A 21,168-nucleotide genomic window follows, 5' to 3' on the forward strand; every position below is an offset into this window, starting at 1 on the left:
CTTCATCTCCTGGTTCCTAACACTATATGTTATTGTCGAAATCGTATGAGTTATTTCGGCAGACTTTCTTGTGTTACTTGATTATAAACCTGAGTTCCTGAAGAAAAAACAACCTACTGCCACGTACCGGAGAACAAATAACTCAAAAACAGTCTTAAAAGGCCTAAGGAATAGTAGTGAACAGATCGATAGAATGGACTGGTCGTTTTGTTTTTTGTTAATTAAAAGCAACTACATGTTTTTTTTTGTTGTTGTTTTTTGTCTATAACTCAAGATAACGACATTTATTTCGTTAAGTCGAAAGAGATATGTTCCACAGTATCTCTTTCGACTTTATACTTGACTTTTATAGGTTTTGTGCTTTGAAAGTGGTAAACAGATTTTATCATTATTTTATTGTAACCATGCCATAAAGTCTTCTTTTCTGCCAGCTTTAGTTTTGGGTTATGGTTTTTTTTTTTTTTAAAACTCTTTTTCGGTATGAGAGACGAATGTTATCCAGAACACAAAATCGGTTTAAAAGTCTCTGCTTTTTTTTTTTTTTTAATCCTTTTATGTTTCTATGGGAATAAGCTATTATTAACTGGTTATTTAATTTAATGGATGGCATTGAATTTCTATAGCGGACATAACATTTTTAAGGGAATACATAAAGACAACGCAGTAAGTCTCAGATAAAAAAAAAAGGAGTGAAAGTGAAAACTAACGTGAATAGCTTTGCAATAGATTTGCATCTTATTTGAATATACAAGTGTATACATGAGTTGAGCGAAACGTACATGTAACACAAGGTGCGAATATGTATGAGATCATCTATATCGTTGCACGTGTTGTTTATGTCCCTCTATGTAGATCATTTCGATTTGTACACGCACCAGGAAGAATTTTTACATCAGGTAAGTTATGCTCTGAATGTGACTAACAATCACGTTGGATGGTAAAATCGCATGTTGCAAAACACAACAGACATTATCTGGTAAGCAAGCTGATCACATTTTAAAGACGATACATTTGGCTATAGCTTTATTTTAAATCTCTCTCTCTCTCTCTCTAAAGCAATTAATCTTGTGTAAGATAAAGCATGGTTGAAGTCTATTTTGCCTGTTCGCTATATTTCAGCAAGCATCCTTCTCAGAATATAAACATAGCCACTTATTATGATGAAGAAGGGGGGAAAAGCATGAGAGCGAATATTTAAAATTATTTTCATTTGAGTAATTTCAATACCACGAAATCTTGCAATGAGAAAGGAAGGGACGCAATAACTCGAGGAAAGGTTTACTAGGTATAGAACGAAAACTATCTTACTGCAATGGACGTTTTAATGAAAGATGATCAAACTGGCGATGATTTAAGTAAATCAGTATTTCAATTTTCAAACATATAAATTTGTCATAAGTATACGATTAACTTAATATAACAGAATATTCTCACAAAACCCGTTGATACAATATCAAGTAAGAAACTTTATTAATGACAGGTTCAAGTACTAATATTAACTTCCAACAAATCCTTATTGGTTGCAAGTTAATGGTTGCATAGTTCAACCGATTTAGACGATATTTGAAAGGTAGGTGTGCGTTGCATTACTCTGAGATTCTTTGAGAAATTCATCCATTCGGAATGTGAAGGGCACAAGAATTCTTTACGGACATTTCTTCAGATCATATCGCCAATCGTTTTCTGCAAAATTTGAAATCTGGTTATTTCCACTCCCACTTTAGGCTCCATTGGATCGACATTTAAGGCGGAGTTGAAAAGGAGATAAAAGAAAGTAAAATGCTCTAAAAACTGCTACACACACCATTATAACCAATTTCAACCAATTATTCATTGACAGTTTTCCTCTAAAATATAAGCGCTACTTAATAACAAGAGCATCTATTAAAAAAAAAAAAGTGAACCAAATAAATAAATAAATACATATCTATATAATGAGAGATATATATATATATATATATCTATATAATGAGATATATATATATATATATATATATAATGAGATATATATATATATATAATGAGATATACATTATATATATAATGTGTGTGTGTGTGTGTGTGTACTTCCCTATTCTGGCAATGTGTTATTAGCTGTAGGATTTACTTTACATATTTTATATTAATTCTGATAAATAGGTATAAGTAGGACGTAAAGTACATTCTCAACATAACCTCCTGATCTTGAACATGATTTGAAAGTCATAAGGGAATGGTGGAGGGAAAAATTAGCAAATCGATATATCATGTATGTACCACTTGCTTTGCCACTGATCATTACCAAAATGACGCAGTAAGCACTAATCTGTAGGTGATTTACCACCTCACTGTTAGTCAATATTCTTATCGGATATTGATGTTATACGCGCAATGATCATTCTTCAAATGACACTTGTTCGGATTACTTGTATAATAAGTTTTGCTGCACTCCTAACTGTATGGTTTCGATGGTTTCCTGCAATGTTACACTTTCAGACCACCGAAAATTAAAACATTGCTTACTGTTTTTCTCCGATGCATGCCGTTTGTGGAGAGACAATATGCACGTGAATAATTCATCGAGTTAGCTGATTAGTTAAGGTTAGTTTACGATTGTATGTGCATTCGGGACTGAGATCAATAAACTATATATATATTGAGCGAGATCATAATTTGTAATCAGCAAATAACTAGAAAGAAGTGAATATAAAGAACATTTAATAATAAAGTCAGCATTTATAACTGTTAACAGACACTTTTTTTTTGGCCTGGTTGGCTGAGAGATTAGCTTAATCCACTCTACAACTAACAGGCAGTAGTTCAAATCCAACCATGGGTATGACTGCCTTCAAATAGATGATTTTCATCGCTCGTTATAAGATGCTTCCTCGAACCTCGCTTACTGGAGGCCTGAAATTGCTTGAAAAAGTTCCATGTTTGGTAGCTAGAGCAGTATTCCAGATTAGGTAGAAAAAAAATACCAAAGAATTAAATTGCTAAAAAATAGAAGATCAATCCTTAGTCCTGACGGTATTAATATGTTATAGAATTACAACCCTTCATGAGTGGACGTCACACAAAAGCATGTACATACATCTATAATCAATGCTTCTGTAGATACACTTGGGATTCAGTCAAGAGTACGGAATAGTGGGATACCATAAACGTTTTCGAAATAACCCATAGGACGTCATTGTATTTATTTATGTCTTGCACATAATGAAATACAGAAAAGAAAGTTATCAGTGATGTTGCTACATAGCCACGAAGAGTAGTTTAAATGAACGGTACATGTGACAAATGGTGACCGCGTGTTTACAGAGGACGTCATTACCAGTAAATGATCTTTGATTGTTTCTCAGGCACATCTTTTTTACCGCCTACTGGCCTGGTTAGTCGAATAAACAGAGCTTCTGCTCTCTCTCTCTCTCTCATCAATAGGCTACTGTGGAAATGGATATTTGTCCACATGTAGCAAATGATTTTCATCGCCCGGTGAAAGACTCACCACACTCCTTATGGGAGATGTGAAGTGGCTTTCAAAGTTCCACATTTAGTCTCTAGAGTATATCATAGGTTGCGACACTATGATACATTAGTACCATGGCTTCGGGTTAGATAATTGAGAACCTGTCCCCCTTTCGTGGCTGGATTCTTCGCATTAGAGAGTGCTAAGCTGAGCTGCCTTTCAGTGTCAATTTGACTCTGTTTGATTGATCTTTTCGATGTATGCAGCTTTCTTCATCCTGGGAATTCTATGGGAAAAGAAACTAATTCCCAGGATTTCAAGAAAATCTAAGAAATGGTGGTATATTAAGAGAATAGGTTTTTTTTTATTTCTCGGTAACACTATTTTTGATGATTACTTTCTCACTAAGAGGAGTACTCAACTTACCTGCTACAAAAAGGATCTTTCTGATTCAAATGAATTTGATGAATGGTTTTCGATTCATTAAGTAAAATCACGTTGATTTAAAAAAAAAAATAAGAAAGAAAATTATTTTCCCTATTATTTTAAATAATAGCATTCCTTGCTTCAAATGTTCATTTAAACCCTGAGCCTAACCATCCTAGGCAAAGAAAGAAAGTGTACAAAACATTTTGCACTTTCTTCGTTGGATTTCTTTATAAAATATTGCCGAACAAATGATTTTGGATCAGACATGTAGGAGTTAAAAAATGAATAAAGCAGTAAATATACCTCAAAATACGGATTATAGGTTGACTGAGATCTGTGGGGAGCGTAGTTATAATATCAAAGCTTAAATATATTGTATCGTTACAGTAAAAATCATTATTCTTTATTCAAAAATATTGTGATCGGGAAATTAGTATTATAATCAGTTGCATGAGAAGTAGTAAACATATTCATCTTTTTCCCTATTCATTGCCTGCATATGTGTGTGTGTGTGTGTGTGTATGTAATAGACTTCAAGAGAAGGGAGAGGGTGGCATTGGTGAAATGTATAGTTTCGTCATGCTTTTTCCGCATGAGTAATTCTCAATAGCATGTGTATGCTTTCTATTTCCTGCAGTGACATTAATATTTTCATTTCCTGCAAACTTCAGACACAAACAAGTTATTTTGAATGCAGAACAATTCCATGCAGCGTGGGTGGCAACTTTTTTCAAGCACACGTCGAGTTCCACAGTATTTCAGAAATTAAAATTGACACAAGTTAGAAACATACACAAAACTGTTATTATCACCCTGAAAATCCGACCACATTAATGGATTCTCAGATTTAATTATTAAATATGCAGCTTATTACAGTCAATTTTACTTTGATTGATTGCTAACAAAATAATAATAAAAAAAACTGAGGAAAAGTCGTTATACTGTTAACAATCGAAATCATGAGGAGCTATTGAAGTGTGATCTGGTTACTAGCTTTGGAGATGATTAGCTGAAAAGTTGAAGATATGTTAAGCAATCTAATCAACGATTTCCAGATATCATTTAGGATAAATCCTAAATCCTTGATTTTTCTTGAGAGGACGTTTTTGTTGATGGTGCTAGATTCTTTAATTCGACAAGCAATGAAGTTTTCTTCAAGATATGACATAGAGGCTTGTCATTCGATATTGTGATGTGTCGCCAGAATAATAAGCCAGCCTTATTTTTTTCTCTTTTATAAGCCACATCACTAAGATGTTCTTTCTTTTTTATTTCGAAACTCCTACGTAGGGAAGATCATAAGTAAAAGGAATTCTAACCCCCCCCCCCCTACTGGATGTTGCAGGAGGTGGCTACCGTCCTTTGACGAAGAAGGGTGTGTATGGTAAGAACACACACACACACACACACACACACACACACACACACATGTTGGGAATTTTAAGAAGGTTGACGATTTTAATTGATAGATTACCGATGTAAGGGATTGAAATGGAGTCTCTATAATGAATAGCAATTTTGGATTTAAAGAAGGATTCGAAAAAAAAGCATAATTTGCATTTCTCTCGTCAATTTTATGCTTATTTAGTTTATTCCTGAAGTAGCCGCTCGTCCCTTGTGGTGAAACTAGCTTTTTTTTTTTTTTAATTTTGTTAACGACCAATTAAAACCTAATTTCTTGTGATAGCTACTAATCGTTATAAAATTTATCATATAGGCCAGAGCTTCTTAAAGTGTGGGTCGCATAACTGAATGTACGGATTGCTAAAAATTTGGCAACAGTTAAAGGTTTCTGAACTCGCAATGACCAAAAATTAATTCAAAATCAAACGCGTAATGAATCCGTGGTGTTTTTGGCAGCGCTCGCCCTTGTTGCATCGCGTTACTTCACTTCAGGCTTGGTTCTGAACAAACAACATACGCACTTTGCACTGCGCATGCCTTCACTGACTCAACGCCAACGAACGCTGCCAGAAAAACCTCAGCTCATATTCGAGACTATTGTATTGTAATTATTTGTGTAAACGGTAAAAGTATATGTATAACAAAGAATTGTTTTCAAATAAATTTCTTTATGATTTATTATCAGTAAATGTTTGATTTGTATACCTATGTACTTGGGGGGGTCTCGTAAAAATTTCTGGGGCGAAATAAGGTCGCGAGTGTAAAACGTTTAAGAAGTTCTGATATAGGCATCATCATCTCCCCCTTCCCCCCCCCCCAAAAAAAGAGAGAAAAACCTTGTGAGCCCCCTGTTATATGAAATTTCTACTATCGTGTTTAATTCCTAATAATTTAACAAACGATTTAACTTTTAATGTAATAAGGCAATACTTATCCTATGTGAAAAAAAAAGTCTTGATTCATTGATAGCCTGAACTCAATGTCTCCTTTTGTGGAATAAAAATGCATCAGAGGATTTATTTTCTTATTTATTTATTAAAAAACAATTTCTCAACAAAGAGATTGTCACCCTCTCTGAGAGATATCGTTCACAATTTTTTTTTTTCCTTGGAAAATAAAAAAACTACAGTAAACAATTTCATGAACTTCTTGTATGTGAATTAAAACATTTTCTTGAATGAGAGATCTCTATCCTATCTGGGGCGTATTACTGAAACCTTTCAGGCATGCTTTTTCTTCGCAGCGAGAATTAACACTGCAGCAAAGAAGTGGACACGTGCAGTCGGTGTTGGCGACACATCCAGAGGAACCTTCAGGAATACATGATCCTTCTTTTTCCTTTGGGCATCGAAATCCTGAAATAAATAAATAAAATAAAATAAAAAATTACAGTTAATGAGCAATAATTAGATGTATTAACATTAACTTGCAACGATGTTCTGTCCTGCAATGGATAAAATTAACTGTCAATGGTATTACTACTATACAGCAAAATGGAGGAGACAAGTTAACCTTTCCATATTTCGACAACCATTTTCTTAGCGTGAACTACATGCAATTCATAGTCTGCTTGAGACTGCCAGGTGAACAATTGTATTTATCATTTATTTTCGCGTGCTACAAAACACCAGCACACGTAGCTCTGCGTTTGTTGTCCAGTTTAATTTATTGCTATTAGATCAGTAAATAAAGTATTGAGTACTATCGTGTTTAATTCCTATAAATTTAACAAACAATCTAACTTTTAATGTAAGGTGTAATAAGGCAATAGCGATCCCAGAAGTTTTATTTATAAGGATAAATAGTCCTTTAACCAAAAAATAACTGAATGAATTTTTTATTTTTTTTCTTCACAAACAGCACTTAATGTAAATTTCTGATCAAAAGTGTTAATATTTTTTAAAGCTAAGACTTGGATGTTCCATATTGCCATCAAAAAGATTTTTTTCGTTTTTTAACTACAATCTAGAAATGCTGCAACATTCAATGTGAAAAACAGAAACAAAGAAGACAAACCCTTCTCAAATCCACTCTTGCAATTTTTAAACACAGATCGACTTAGGCCTCAAATGGCTAATCCGTGAATATTAGTGGGATCAAAAACCGTAATAAAGGATCTCTCGAGAACAAAAGAACTAAAGGAATTCTCAGTGGAAATTATGATAAGAGAAATGTTATATACATTATATACAGGATGTGGATCCTAATTCTTGTCGTTCAGGAGCTACGAAAAATGAAAATTCCCCGTTTTGAGAACCCACAGGAGATGCATCTAAACTATTATGATAATAAAGGAAATAATAATGCATCAAAGTTGATTATCTTAGCTTCAGAGATTCTTGCTATTTAGGACAGGTTTTTGATCAAACTAACAACCAAACCACATTGATGGGGTTCTCTTGTACTTTCATGTACTGTATTTATTTCAGAAAATAAAACGAAAACGTATATGCTTATTTTTTTTTTTCAAAGTTAAAGAAAAAGAGAAAATACTTATTAATGAAATAAACTAATTCCATTTTAATATTTCACTGACTGGTGGAATTAATCTTTCAACAGCTTACCTATTTCTCACTGTGGCCTGCTCTTCAAGTTCTCGACCAGTATTTTAAGCACTGCTCTTCTTATTTCATAGATAGTCTTTCGCTATCTTACATTGATTTAGGGCGTTTTTAAATGTAGATTTCCGCATCGTTCTCTAATCAATACGAAATATTCGCACAAGATTATATTTTCATTTTTCAAATTTCCTCAACCTCTCGATTTTTGCAGTATAAACATATCACAACCATAATCGTTTTCTCAGTATCCCGGAATGTCAGATTTCGATTATTTTTCTAAAGTTCGGGTATTACGTGTTCACAAATTTCAAACGATACTGCTTGAAACCACTGCTCATGTACTTACTTAAAGATGCTCTTCAAATGAGATGCGTAGGATTTTTGGAATTTGTCGGCTTCTGCTTTATATCATTTTTCCGATGCCTGTATAGCGCAGTCAGAAAAAAGATCTGAAACGTGTATTGATTGAAAATACCTCGTTTGGATCCGTCTGGAGCTTGAGAAGCATTTATAAGGGATATCTGAACAAGCAAACACACACACACACACACACACACACACACACACACACACACACACACACACACACACACACACACACACACAAAATGTTCCATGTGTATGTGTGTGTGTGTGTGTGGGGGGGGGCGCAAAATTAAGTGACAATAAAATATTAATCCGATTAAGTTTCATATGTAATTCCTAAATACTGCAACTCATCCAAATCCGTTTTTAATAAGTTATCATTTTATAATTACATGTCAAGAATGTAAAAATGAGGTTAATTAAAGAAGTCCCGTACGTGGTTCAGTCGCTATCAACAATGCCTTTTGAATTGGAAGACCCTAGTTCGAATCCGGTCCAGGATGTGAAGAACCTTTATAACTTTTTTCCCATTCATTTGAAGGCGAGTTAGCCGGTCTCATAGGGAGGTGGAAGAGTCTTCCATCTAGAAAAAACAAACTGGCCAAAGAAACAAACACATTAACGTACAATACTATTTGGCTTCATTGCCTTACTTGCTTCGATCAGGTTACTTAGGTTATTTGGGTTATTGTGAAAAAATTCATCGTAATAAAAAATTAAACGAAAAACCAAATAAAAAATTCAGCAATGAGATAGAAGAATTGTTTCATATTTAATCATCTCATTTTGATGATTAAAAATCCTCTAACAGGAAACATAGGATTCCCACTTTCCTTAGTTTTCTTTCATAAACGTAAAAACTGGCTGGTCTTCCTAAGTATTTTGTAGCTTGGTATACGTAACGAATTATCATCATCATCATAATCAATACAGAGCCAAAACAAGATATCATTGAAACAAAAGTTTGACTGGTAATACAGAGCAGTTCAGATTCTACCCAAGAATCTAAGAATAGTCTTTTAGGTAGCGTCGTAAAATAAGAGCTGTTCCAAGTAATGCAGTTTTTTGTATCGTGTGGGGGTCACTTCGTTAATGTTTAATTCTTGTAAATAGTTGGATAACTTCTTTGAAAATTGCACCAAGTGCACCAATAACTATTGGGATGGCTTTAGTGTGTGTGTTTAAACCACAGCCTGCCAACTTCGATTGCCATATTTAGTGATTTTTTCCCCTAATTCTTTCTTGTCGATGTTGTTACCGGTGGGTACTGAGATGTAAATAATCCAATCTTGTCCATGCTCAATACTTATTATGTCAGGTCTATTGTGTTCCAAATGCCGATCAGTTAGTATTCTAATGATGCCGTGACCAGGATTATTATTATTATTATTATTATTATTATTTGTTGTTGTTAATTTTTAAATAGAAATGTAATAGATAAAATTAAAAAAAAAGTAGTAAATATATTTATACAAATTTAATCCATAACCAATATTGTCAAAATGAAAGAGATCACTCTTAGCATATTATATTAATCATTGTAAATATGTATGTGAAAAAAACGTAACGTAAAATACAGTGTTATTATTAATAAAAAATATTATTATTATTATTATTATTCAATTTAAAAATAGCATTGTGAAAAAGTGAAATGAATCCATTCAGCATTCCCTGTTGATACCAAAAAAAGAAACAGCGAATATAATTTGAGAATTAATTGAACTGCAGATGAAAATATTAATGTAAATGATAAAATGCTAAAAAAAAATTATTCCACAACCAATATCGTTATAATATGAAAAATATCTCTCTCTTAACACACGAAACGAATAATTGTAAATATGTATGGAAAAATGGAAAATACATTGTTAGTCATTATTATTTATGTATTTAAATAAGATATTCACTTTACATTAAATACTGAATATTTGTAGTGGACAAAAATGTAATAGTAATTCTTCAATTGTATATTTGTAAATATTTTGTGTATATGAAGAGGATAATAAACTTTGTCAAAAAAAAAAAATTATTATTATCATCATTCAACTACAACTTCAAACTACAATTCATCACGAACGTCACTCCATAAATTTTCTTACTCCACTCCACAGTTCATTAACTCTAGTCTGCACTTAAATGTTCGGTCTGTAACTCGTGTGTCTTCTTCTCAGACCGTTTTGCCTGCTGTGCTAAAGAAAAACTCGAATTTCCAGGAGAAAATACCACGTATCTCTGTGTGACAAGTGAAACAGCCATGATGTTTCTCTTGTCGTATTTGAAAAACACCTAATACATGGAAGCTATTAAATGATAGTATAGTGCCCGCGAGGTTAGCCTACTGGCTGTGCGCTTCGCAACCATATGCCTGGGGAAGGAAGAGCCTAGGTTCGATTCCTGTCGGAGACGGGAATCGAACCTAGGACCCCAGGTGAGGAAGGAGGAGGAGCTTAAGGATCTTCCTCAGCAGTAGCCAAGTTAGAAGGTCATGTGCGTGGACAGTAGGGGTATTTTCCCCCAGTTTATCCTGGGGGATTTTCCTCCTGCAAATCAGGCAAACCCGCCCCGTGAATACACGCTTCGACAGACATGGGATACCACCGGGAATAAGGAGCAACCAACCTATTCCGCGGGATTATCGGTGACGGAAGCTTACGCGGTAAAATGTGTGGGCCTGTGCCAAAGCGTAACATAGGATGAGGATGTGGACAGTATAGTATAGTATAGTCTACATACTGATAAAACTTACCTATTCTTTGAACACAAAGATCTATTTGGCCCATTCCTATACTCAACAGAGCAACCATAGTGGTGGCAACGAAGAGGATAAGATACACTCTTTCCATATCTCTCTCTGTGCTTTATGATATTCCGAGGATCGAGGTTATGATTGGTGCTACAGCATATATTTCGTGTTATTTATTTCAGTTCGAAATCGGAACTCTGGCAGACAGCCAAGTGACATATCACGTAACGAAATTTGCTTTATTTATAGTGACCTGAAAGAACACACCCCACGTTTCATTTTGATGGAACTATCTGCGTTATTGATAAGTAATGATGAGTCATTCCACGTGGGAGAATATAGTCGGATAACATATTAACATATTTGTTGGGAAATGTTAGTGCATAATATATATATATATATATATATACGGGGAGGGGTATCAACTGATGTACATGTTAAAAGACATATCATCCATAAACTTTACATGACTGCAGATGCTGTTCGCATTCATACGCAGTAGGATTGTGAAACGAAGCATTATACAGTTTGAAATACTCAGTAAATGTGTATATGAGAGTGTTAAACGAAAAAATAAAATAAAAATAATAAAATATCTATGTTTATATTATAACCAAATAGTACAGGTTGCCTTTAAAATTATTATATATATATTTTTTTCAATGTAATCGTTAGCTTACGAGAATGCAACTAGGAACATAAGTGGTGCGTTGATATCGTAATAGTTGAAAAAGTGCATCCTCTGACCAGGATCCTTTGTTCGACTTTTATTAGTGCGTAACGCTTCAATGGCCTACATTGGCATGACACCTGAATCAAGCAATTGGCTCTTAGAAGAAGCCAAACGCCTTTCCTTAAAATACAACTTTCAAACGTGTTATACCGGGGCATTGATGACAGAAATGACAGCCTATAATAACATCTCGTGGAAGTTAGTTAACTATAAGTCATATCCCGTTACCTTTACGAAGCGATAGTCATTTTAAGTGCAGCTGCTTTCTTTGATATGTTATATAGTCATTTGATCTGCGACTGGAAAGTAATATTCAAGGACGTCTGCATAATTTGCGAGCGAACTTCACGCAATAAAAGCAATTTTGCACCGAAAGTATTAATATAAGTAGGTAGATGAGTGGGTGGGTGGACGGATGTAGATGTGCGATACCGAGTAGATATTTAATTGTTAAGAATGGTAGGGAATATCTTTAAGTGATGGTAATATAGCTTGGTTATTTATCTATTATTATATAGCTACTGTTACGTGACATCTCCACAGAGTCCTAGGATTTATCCCAAGAGGTTCACTCTGTGCTACTCACAGCCAACCGCCTACAATACTTGATGCTTCTTCTATCTACACACTACGGCATTACCCACGATCTGCACACTGCATGGGCTTTTATGAAAGTTTTATTAGGGCATATGATTTTCGGTGTGAGATCATCATTCTGCTTATTGGCAGGGTGGTACTTACACTGTTTCGAAGGCCAGAGACGCCAGAGGTGATAGAGTGCTCCGGAACCCTTCCCTCATTATTTGGGGCCCTTAAATTAGTCCTAAGTTTTGAAATCTCCCAGCTAGAGTCTCGTGCACCTGTGCATAAGTACGGCCCTGCTTATTGGAGACCTGAAGTGGCTTGAAAAGTGCAAGTCTATATCTCTAGAGGCGGATTTCTGAATTATCTAATCCTTATCTAACTAATTTACGTACTAATATATACAACAGCTTTGTAAAATTCGTGGGGAGTATTGATATAAAAATTATCCTTCAGCAACATATAACGAAAAATATTTATTACTAAAAAAAAGCCTTACTTCATATTGGCTTGTTAACTAATATTCCTAACTATAAACAGAAAAGGACGATGACATAGATTATTGTTAGGCTTTAGAGAATTTAAAATCAACAAAAACATTGAACTTAAAGAAACAGCGTGGCTCTTTGGTATATTAAGTGAAAGGAAGCTAAGAACTTCTAGTTTGTCCTTAAATAATGATGACATTCGTGTGATAGTTTTTTTTTTCTTTTGTTATATGCTCTGAAAATCTCTTCGTTTTTTTTTTTTTTTTTTTCTGGTTCTAGCATCGAGGATCTTTTTTTTTATACCATTCAACTTTGCCTAAGAAGACATCCAGAAAAATATATTCAGAAAGCAAAGTACAAAAAATTGTACTTTCTTTTGCCACTTGTCTAAAATATACTTTTCTTTAAAAAAAAAAAAACTTGAAAAATGTAAATGAAAAATAAATAAATAAACAAAACTTGGAAAATGTAAATGAAGAAAAAATAGAAAAATGGCAGCCCGTTACAAGTTTCAACACTTTCAATAATTTAAAATTACTCTGGTGAGATAGCGTAACTGCAAATCTCAGATTGTTAAGGTGCTTCTAAAACTCAAAAAAAAAAAAAAAAACATTCCACAAGGATGAATGTTAAACCACAGGGACCCGAGTACATCACTCACTTGTCTTAGACTGAATTGTAGCAAATCTCATTCATCATCATCATCACGAACCATAGGTTCACTGCCCGTTGATGTCCGGTGTCTCCTTGACCATCTTCTTTTTCCATCTTTTTTGTTAAGTTCACAGTGTCGCAGTTTTTGAAACCCAGTCCTTTATGTCGTCTATCCATTCTCTGTATGGTCTACCTCTTCTGTTTATACCATCCATAATACCAAGCACGAATGTCTTTATCTTCCGGTCCTCATTCATTCTGCTGATGGTCCATATAATTGCAGCTTCCGTTTTATAATTTTCTGCATTAGATTCTCTTTTGGTTGTATCTTCCGATAGAGCTCTTCATTGGTGATTTTCTGTACCCATCCTATTTTTAGAATCTTCCTGAAACAAGTTCTTTCAAATGCCAAAATCCTTTTCTTGATTCTTTATTTATTACCCACGTTTCAGATTTATACAGTACACCGCTAAGATGAATGTTTCCAGTACTTTTCGTTTTGTTTGTAGGCTAATCACTTTACTTTTCCAGATGTTATCCATGGCCTTCAGATTTGTTCTTCCCTTTGTAATTCCGATCTTTATTTCTTTTACAGTCCAAATCATATGTCACTTTACTTACCAAATATGCGAATTGTTCTACATTTTCTATATCAATTCCATCCACTTGAATTTTTTGTTTCATGTTCTCCTCACCAAATACCATTGTGTTTGTTTTTTTCCAAGTTCATAGCAAGTCCAAATCTCTTCCCTTCCTCATTTAACAGTTTCAGTGTTTTTTGTAGTTCTCTTTCGTCTTCTTCAATAATAACTATGTCATCTGCAGATGTCAGATTGTTAATTGTCATCCCATATACTGATATCCCTTTTGCATCTTCTTTCATTTTTTCCATTGCTCTTTCTAAATGTACGATGAAAATGCTTGGTGATATTGGGTCCCCCCCGTCTACTACTTCTGCTTGTTCTAAACCATTTCCCCAACTCACCTATTCTAACTGCTGCAAATGCATTCTTATAAACATCGTTTAACATAGCCATTAGTTTTCTATCAATTCCAATGGATTCTAGCATTGCTAATGTCACTTTTTTTGTCGATACTGTCAAATGCTTTCTGAAAATCAACAAATCAAGTGTATATGTTTTTGTTTTTTCTCTTAGCTTTCTCTGCTATTAACCACATTGTCAAAATCTATTGAACTGTAGTTCTATCTTTCCTAAATCCTGCTTGCTCTTCTGCCAGGTATGCTTCCAGTTGTGTTCTCAATCTTTCTGTCGATATCATCATCACCACCTTAACAAGGTGACTTGGTAAGGTGATGATGATTTATACTGTGATTTATACCGCGTTCACATTCATTGCAAATAGGAGTAAAATAATTTTTTAATAAATTAATTTTAAAAAATTTTAATTAATTCCTAGTTTGTTTGTTTTTTTCTAACTTTTATGAGTTTTGTCAGTTTTTCAACAGAAAAATTGCAAGGGAAGAAGGTGGAGGTGCCGCAAACACTAATATTAAAAAATGGGACACACATAAAGAAGTTTGAGAGAGACTGGTTTAAGGCATGCGTTATATGTTTGTTTATGATGAGAGACCTCAATGGCATGACTGCACAAGTAACTATTTTGTAGTGTCTGCTACACCGCTGGAACCGTGGCTTCCACTATCAGCACAGAAGGTAAGAAGGCTGACAACTTCACTACCGAATCTCTATTCAATACCATAGAACCTTACAACAACACTCTTACTGACCTTCCTACTGAGACCGCCAGGGCCTTCAATTTCTTGAATGACCCTGACCGGGAGTTGAAAATCTGTGAGAGAAATGACGATTGTGTTTGTCCATTAATCTATTGCAGAAGGGAGAATGGTTGTCCAAAACGTTGTGATAGAGGATTGCGCCTTCCTCCTCCATTTGGCGGCTGATTTTTCTAGACTGCTTTGTACAGAACCTGAACTTTAAAGCCAAATATTTATTATACACCCTCTGTCCAAAAAAGAAAACGAACTTTTCAAAAATAGAAGAAACTAGTGGCGCCACTTGTTGTCGAAAGCGGCAACCTTCATTAGTGTCAACTGTTTATGGCATTTGTTTCATTAAAAGCCAAGTTATAGAACGTTCGGTCGTCACGATATTCATGCCGTAAGCGACGAATTCTCGCTATCAGTCGCTTCAAAACTTCGATTTAAAACTCACCATTGACCGTTTGGTCAGGCGGAATGAATTCTTTCTGGATAATGCTCTTGGAATCGTAGAAACAAATCAGCATTGTCTTTACTTTTGACTTCTCCAAGCGCCTTTTTTTTCGGGTGCCCCTCTTCTGATGGTCTTCACTCAGCACTCTGGCGCTTTGTTTCGGGCTCATACTCAAAATACCACGTTTCGTCACCAGTAACGATCGTTTCAATGAAGTTTGAGTCCTTATGAGCAGTTTTAATGAGGTCCTTGCAGTGTTCAATTCGATACATTTTTTGGTCGTCGGTCAACTTGTGGGGAATAAATCGCGAATTCAATTTACGAAGGCCCAAACTCCAACTCTCGGTCAAAATATTGTGCACAGCTGATTTTGGAGTCCCCCAATTCATCTTCAATCAATCAATCTCGCGGACGATTTCGGGTTTTCGTTCATGAAATTCGCACTTTTTGGATGCTAACTTCGCTCAGTCCAGTTTTTGGACGGCCCGGCTTTTCGTCGTACTCAAGCGTCTCACGATCACTTTGAAATCGCTTAAGCTACTCGTAAACTTGAGTACGGGATAAGCATTCATCACCGTGTGCTTTTTGAAGCATTTGATGCGTTTCGGTAAAACTTTTACCAAGTTTAACACAAAAGTGAATCACAGCTCTCTGTTTGAAACTCATTTTCGACCGTTCGTCAAAATACTCTTGGCACTATAACTCGGCTTCTAATGAAACATATGTCATAAACAGTTGACACAACACTAATGAAGGTTGCCGCTTTCGACAACAAAAAGATACAACAAGTGGCGCACTAGTTTCTTCTATTTTCGAAAAGTTCGGTTTCTTTTTGGACAAATGGCGTATATAGAATGTAGTAATGTGAAGCACTAAATCCACTTTTCGATTTGGCTTATGTGCCAATACCCCCTGCATATTTTTTAAACGCAAAAACCAAACTCGTTTTTGCATGTAAAAAATCTCCTTCTGGTTTTAAAATTGTAATGTGTTTTATGTATAGATGGCAGCACTGTACGTTTTATTTAAATATGCAACTTGCTAGTTGCCTTAATATATTTTTTAAATGTTTTAATATTTTAGTCCTTTATAAGAAGGAAAAACTGACAATCTCTAGAATGAAAAAAAAAATCCAGTTAAGAAATTTAATCTAGTAACTTGCATCACATCTAAATATGTCCAACGTGAATGACAATTAACAGCTTAATAATAAAACGAAATTCAGTAGCATTTTCTAAATGGCAACAAATGCGTTGTTCAAGCAACTTACCTTTTTTGTGAAATAAATATATAAATGAGTGTTAATTATATTACATGCAACAGTTCGGCAAGAATTCATTGCAGAACTTAGCACAATATACGAAGGAGCAAAGAACCATTTTTTAAAATATCTTTTCCAGAATTTTTGACGAAAATATCAAAATAAATGCCATTTGTAGATGTTTCAGTATAGATAAAAGTACTATTCTCCAGGGAAGACAGCAAATTTTGTGCTCATTGACAAATCTTCGTCTAGTATTTTCCAATGTCTTGGTACACATTGGAAAAAATGACCCGTGAAACGTTTGAGGTAAATGAAGACATTTGCGTGATCTAAGAAATAGGCCTGGCAAATCGGATGATTTTTTTTAAATTACATAAAGTCTTTCCGATTACTAATCTATCTAGAATGTTTTAACAATATCATGAACATTTTTTCATTCCACCAACAAACATTTCTGAATTAGTAGCACTTTACAAATCACAGAATGGACTAGACTTTAGCCCATTCTGAAATCTGGAAGCATAAAGGTTTTTTTTGAAAAAAAAAAAATACAAAAAATTCACCCTAAAAAAGCGATCATAAAACATAATCGTAGTGAGATTAGAATCCATATCGTGCTATCCCGTTTCCACAGCAACCCCCGTGGAAACGGGAGTTGCTGTCCATTAAGTCGAGAGAAGGATGCGCGGCGTTACTTTATACTAATCATTGTCATGAGTTACTTTGTGTCTAATTGTACCTAATTAGTTGCTGATGCCAAAAAAATATTAAAATCTGGATACTTCTGGTTACTGAATTACTGCGGCTTTAGAATGACTTTACAATGAAATGCCACGCCACGCAAACATTGCGGAAGCAAAACATCATTTCGACAGAATAATTAAAATTTCTTTCTGATTAGAAAGGCAACGTCAAACTAATTTTGAAATTGGTATTTCTCAGGAAAAGGCACCCCCTTTAAAAACTGATCTTTCTCTTTCCATATGGAAATATACTTTGTCAGAAAAAAGATCATGCAGAACATTTACGAAATTATTACTGCTGTCTCTGAACGTGATTTCTTTTTCCATGTCTAATAAAGAAAATGCTGATATTGTAAAGTTATATGCTTTAATAGGTTTTCTATATATATATATATATATAGAAAGTAGCTTGGTTAATGAGCTTGTGTTTCTAAGTTAACGCGTTCATTCCTCTTTCCTTGTTTGGCTGTGAGCAAAGCCTTATCATGATAATATGAGAACTTTATGGCGATTTGATTCAAGGAAGGGGACTTTGTAACGTTCAGTAATCGAATTCTTTCATTTTTATAACCTGACAGCTACATATGAATCTACGCAGAAATATTATGACAATATTAGCAACATTTGTCGTTTTCTAAAAGCCATTAAATTATCCATATGTCTAGAAAACGAAGCTGTAGTTTTGACTTCAAGAAGAAATGGTTACTGTTTAATTGTTTAATTGGGGGGGGGGGGGTCATTTAATGTAAGATGATCTGAATTGTTACTAAACTGCTATTTCGGTTGGAAACATGGTTCTTAAAATGTTACACACCGTCTTTCCTGAGAAAATTGTTCTATATATAAAACCTATAGCTTATGATTATCTTTAATCCAAAAGTCATAAAGCCGTACTTTCCAGAATAAGTTGATACTTGACATTATCAAGAAATAACTGTCTTATTGATATAATCGAGAATTTAAACTGTAAGTAACGATCATCACTCCATGTCATGGAAATGCAACACCTTGAATTTTAGAAACCGGCTTTATTCAAACAACTTAAAAATGATATTACCTATGAAAATCTATTGAATTATTATCGTGCGTTTTAGAAACATCAAAATATAAATAAATTTGCTAAGTATTTGATTCCTAAAAGATTAGCCGATTTATTTCAAACTGTCTCAAGACTTATGTGCAGATAATTCAAAATGGTTTTGAAGTATGGCAGACAACTGCCTCCATCTCCTGGTCCTTAACACTATATGTTATTGTAGAAATCGTGTGAATTCTTTCGGTCGACTTTCTTGAGTTACATGATTAAAAACTTGAGTTCTTGAAGAAAAAACAACCTACTGCCACGGAACGGAGATTAATTAACTCAAAGCAGTTTTAAAAGGCCTAAGAAATAGTAGTGAAGCAATCAATAGAATAGACCGGTACTTTTGTTTCCTGTTAATTAAAAGCAATTTCCGATTTTGTTTCATTTTATTTATTTTTTTATTTATTAATTTTTTTTTTTTTTTTTTGCTGTTATAAGATAAGGTCATTTATCTGCTATTCCGCAGTATCTCTTTCGACTTGATACTTTCGTGCTTTGAACTTGTCAACAGATTTTATCATCATTTTATTGTAACCATGCCAAAAGACTTCTTTTCTGCCAGCTTTATTTCTGCATTATCTTTTTTTTTTATTAACTCTTTTTCGGTATTAGAAACAAAAGGTTATAGATACAAAATCGATTAAAAAGTCTCTGTCTCACTTTTTTTCCCTTGTATATTCCTATAGAAATAAACTGTCATTAACTAGTAAGTGATATTTAATTTAATTAATGGTATTGAATATCTATTGCGGACTTAACATTGTAAAGAGAATATATAAACACCTCGCAACAAGTCTCAAATAAAAAGGAGTGAAAGTGAAAACTAATGTGAATATCATTGCAACAGATTTGCATCTTATTTGAATATATAAGTATGCATGAGTTGAGCAAAATGGGCGTGTAACACAAGGTATGAATATGTATGAGTTCCCTGTATCATTACACGTGTTCTTTATAATTTCGATTTGTACACACCATGAAAAATGTATTAAAACTTTAAAAGAGAACAACTATCCATTGCTTTTAACAGTGTATTTGTTTAAGACGCTACACAGTAGATTATTTAATTATAATTATAATAATAATTATTATTGACAATGTATTTTTTTAGGAAACAGCTGTAAAAAGCCAAGAAATAATATAAATGACGCGATGAAATTAACATTATTCGTGTACTTCCGTTTTCCCAGTATTTCTCGTCACCATATGTTAATTTCCTTTCCGCTGAATATATTAAAAAGCACATCTACATTTCACACATGTCAGGAATGCACTTTTTTCTGAATTTTCAGGATTAATTTGATCAGCTTTAAAAATATAAGTTAAACACAGCAGTAATTATTACGAATAATTTGATTCAAAGCTGAAAGAAATTTATTTACAGATTTCTAAAGTTGCAGATTACTTTTTACATCAGGTAAGTTATGCTCTGAATGTGACTAACAATCACGTTGGATGGTAAAATCGCATGTTGCAAAACACAACAGACATTATCTGGTAAGCAAGCTGATCACATTTTAAAGACGATACATTTGGCTATAGCTTTATTTTAAATCTCTCTCTCTCTCTCTCTCTCTCTCTCTCTCTCTCTCTCTCTAAAGCAATTAATCTTGTGTAAGATAAAGCATGGTCGAAGTCTATTTTGCCTGTTCGCTATATTTCAGCAAGCATCCTTCTCAGAATATAAACATAGCCACTTATTATGATGAAGAAGGGGGGAAAAGCATGAGGGCGAATATTTAAAATTATTTTCATTTTCAATACCAAGAAATCTTGCAATGAGAAAGGAAGGGACGTAACAGTTCGAGAAAATATTTACTAAGAAAAGAACGGAAACCTTTGCTTACACCAATGGACATTTACTGTAATGAAAAATGATCAATATATGTACTGTATATGATTAACTCAATATAACAGAATATTCTCCCAGAACCCGTTGAATACAATATCAAGTAAGAAACTTTATTAATAACAGGTTCAAGTTTTAACTAATTTCGTCCATATTTGAAAGGTAGGTGTGTGTTACATCTCTGAGAAATTCATCCATTCGGAATGTGAAGGGCACAAGAATTCTTAACGAACATTTCTACAGATCATATCGCCAATCGTTTTCTGCAAAATTTGAAATCTGGTTATTTCCACTCCCACTTTAGGCTCCATTCGATCAAAATTTAAGGAGACAGTATAAAGTAAAACTCCCCAGAAACTGGTATAGGCAGCATTATAACCGATTTCAAGCAATTATTCATTGGTTGAAATCGGTTATAATTGTTGAAATCATTTTTGCCTACTTCATCTAAAATATAAGCGCTACTTAATAGCAAGAGCATCTATTAAAAAAAAAAGTGAACCAAATAGGAGACAAGACTCTGATTTGGCTCCAATTTAGAATCGGCTAATTGACTGAAATTATTGTTCCAATTGTTCAGAATGTGAATTCTCTGAAATTCGAACAGCATCATTGCAACAGTAGT

At 34.0% G+C, this 21,168-nt stretch overlaps 1 long non-coding RNA gene across 1 annotated transcript; it reads right to left on the bottom strand.

The window, feature by feature from the left end:
• Window positions 1-6,351: 6,351 nt before the first annotated feature.
• LOC150109130 (uncharacterized) lies at window positions 6,352-11,138 on the bottom strand. The gene is made up of 2 exons (XR_016549543.1): window positions 10,955-11,138; window positions 6,352-6,636 (listed from the first exon to the last, which is right to left on the bottom strand). It is a non-coding gene; the product is annotated as an uncharacterized LOC150109130 (long non-coding RNA).
• Between the last annotated feature and the right edge of the window lie 10,030 nt (window positions 11,139-21,168).

Source organism: Typopeltis vanoorti, chromosome 2 (assembly GCF_054136105.1).
Source record: "Typopeltis vanoorti isolate ZY-2024b chromosome 2, IOZ_Tvanoo_1.0, whole genome shotgun sequence".
NCBI classification, from domain to species: Eukaryota; Metazoa; Arthropoda; class Arachnida; order Uropygi; family Thelyphonidae; genus Typopeltis; species Typopeltis vanoorti.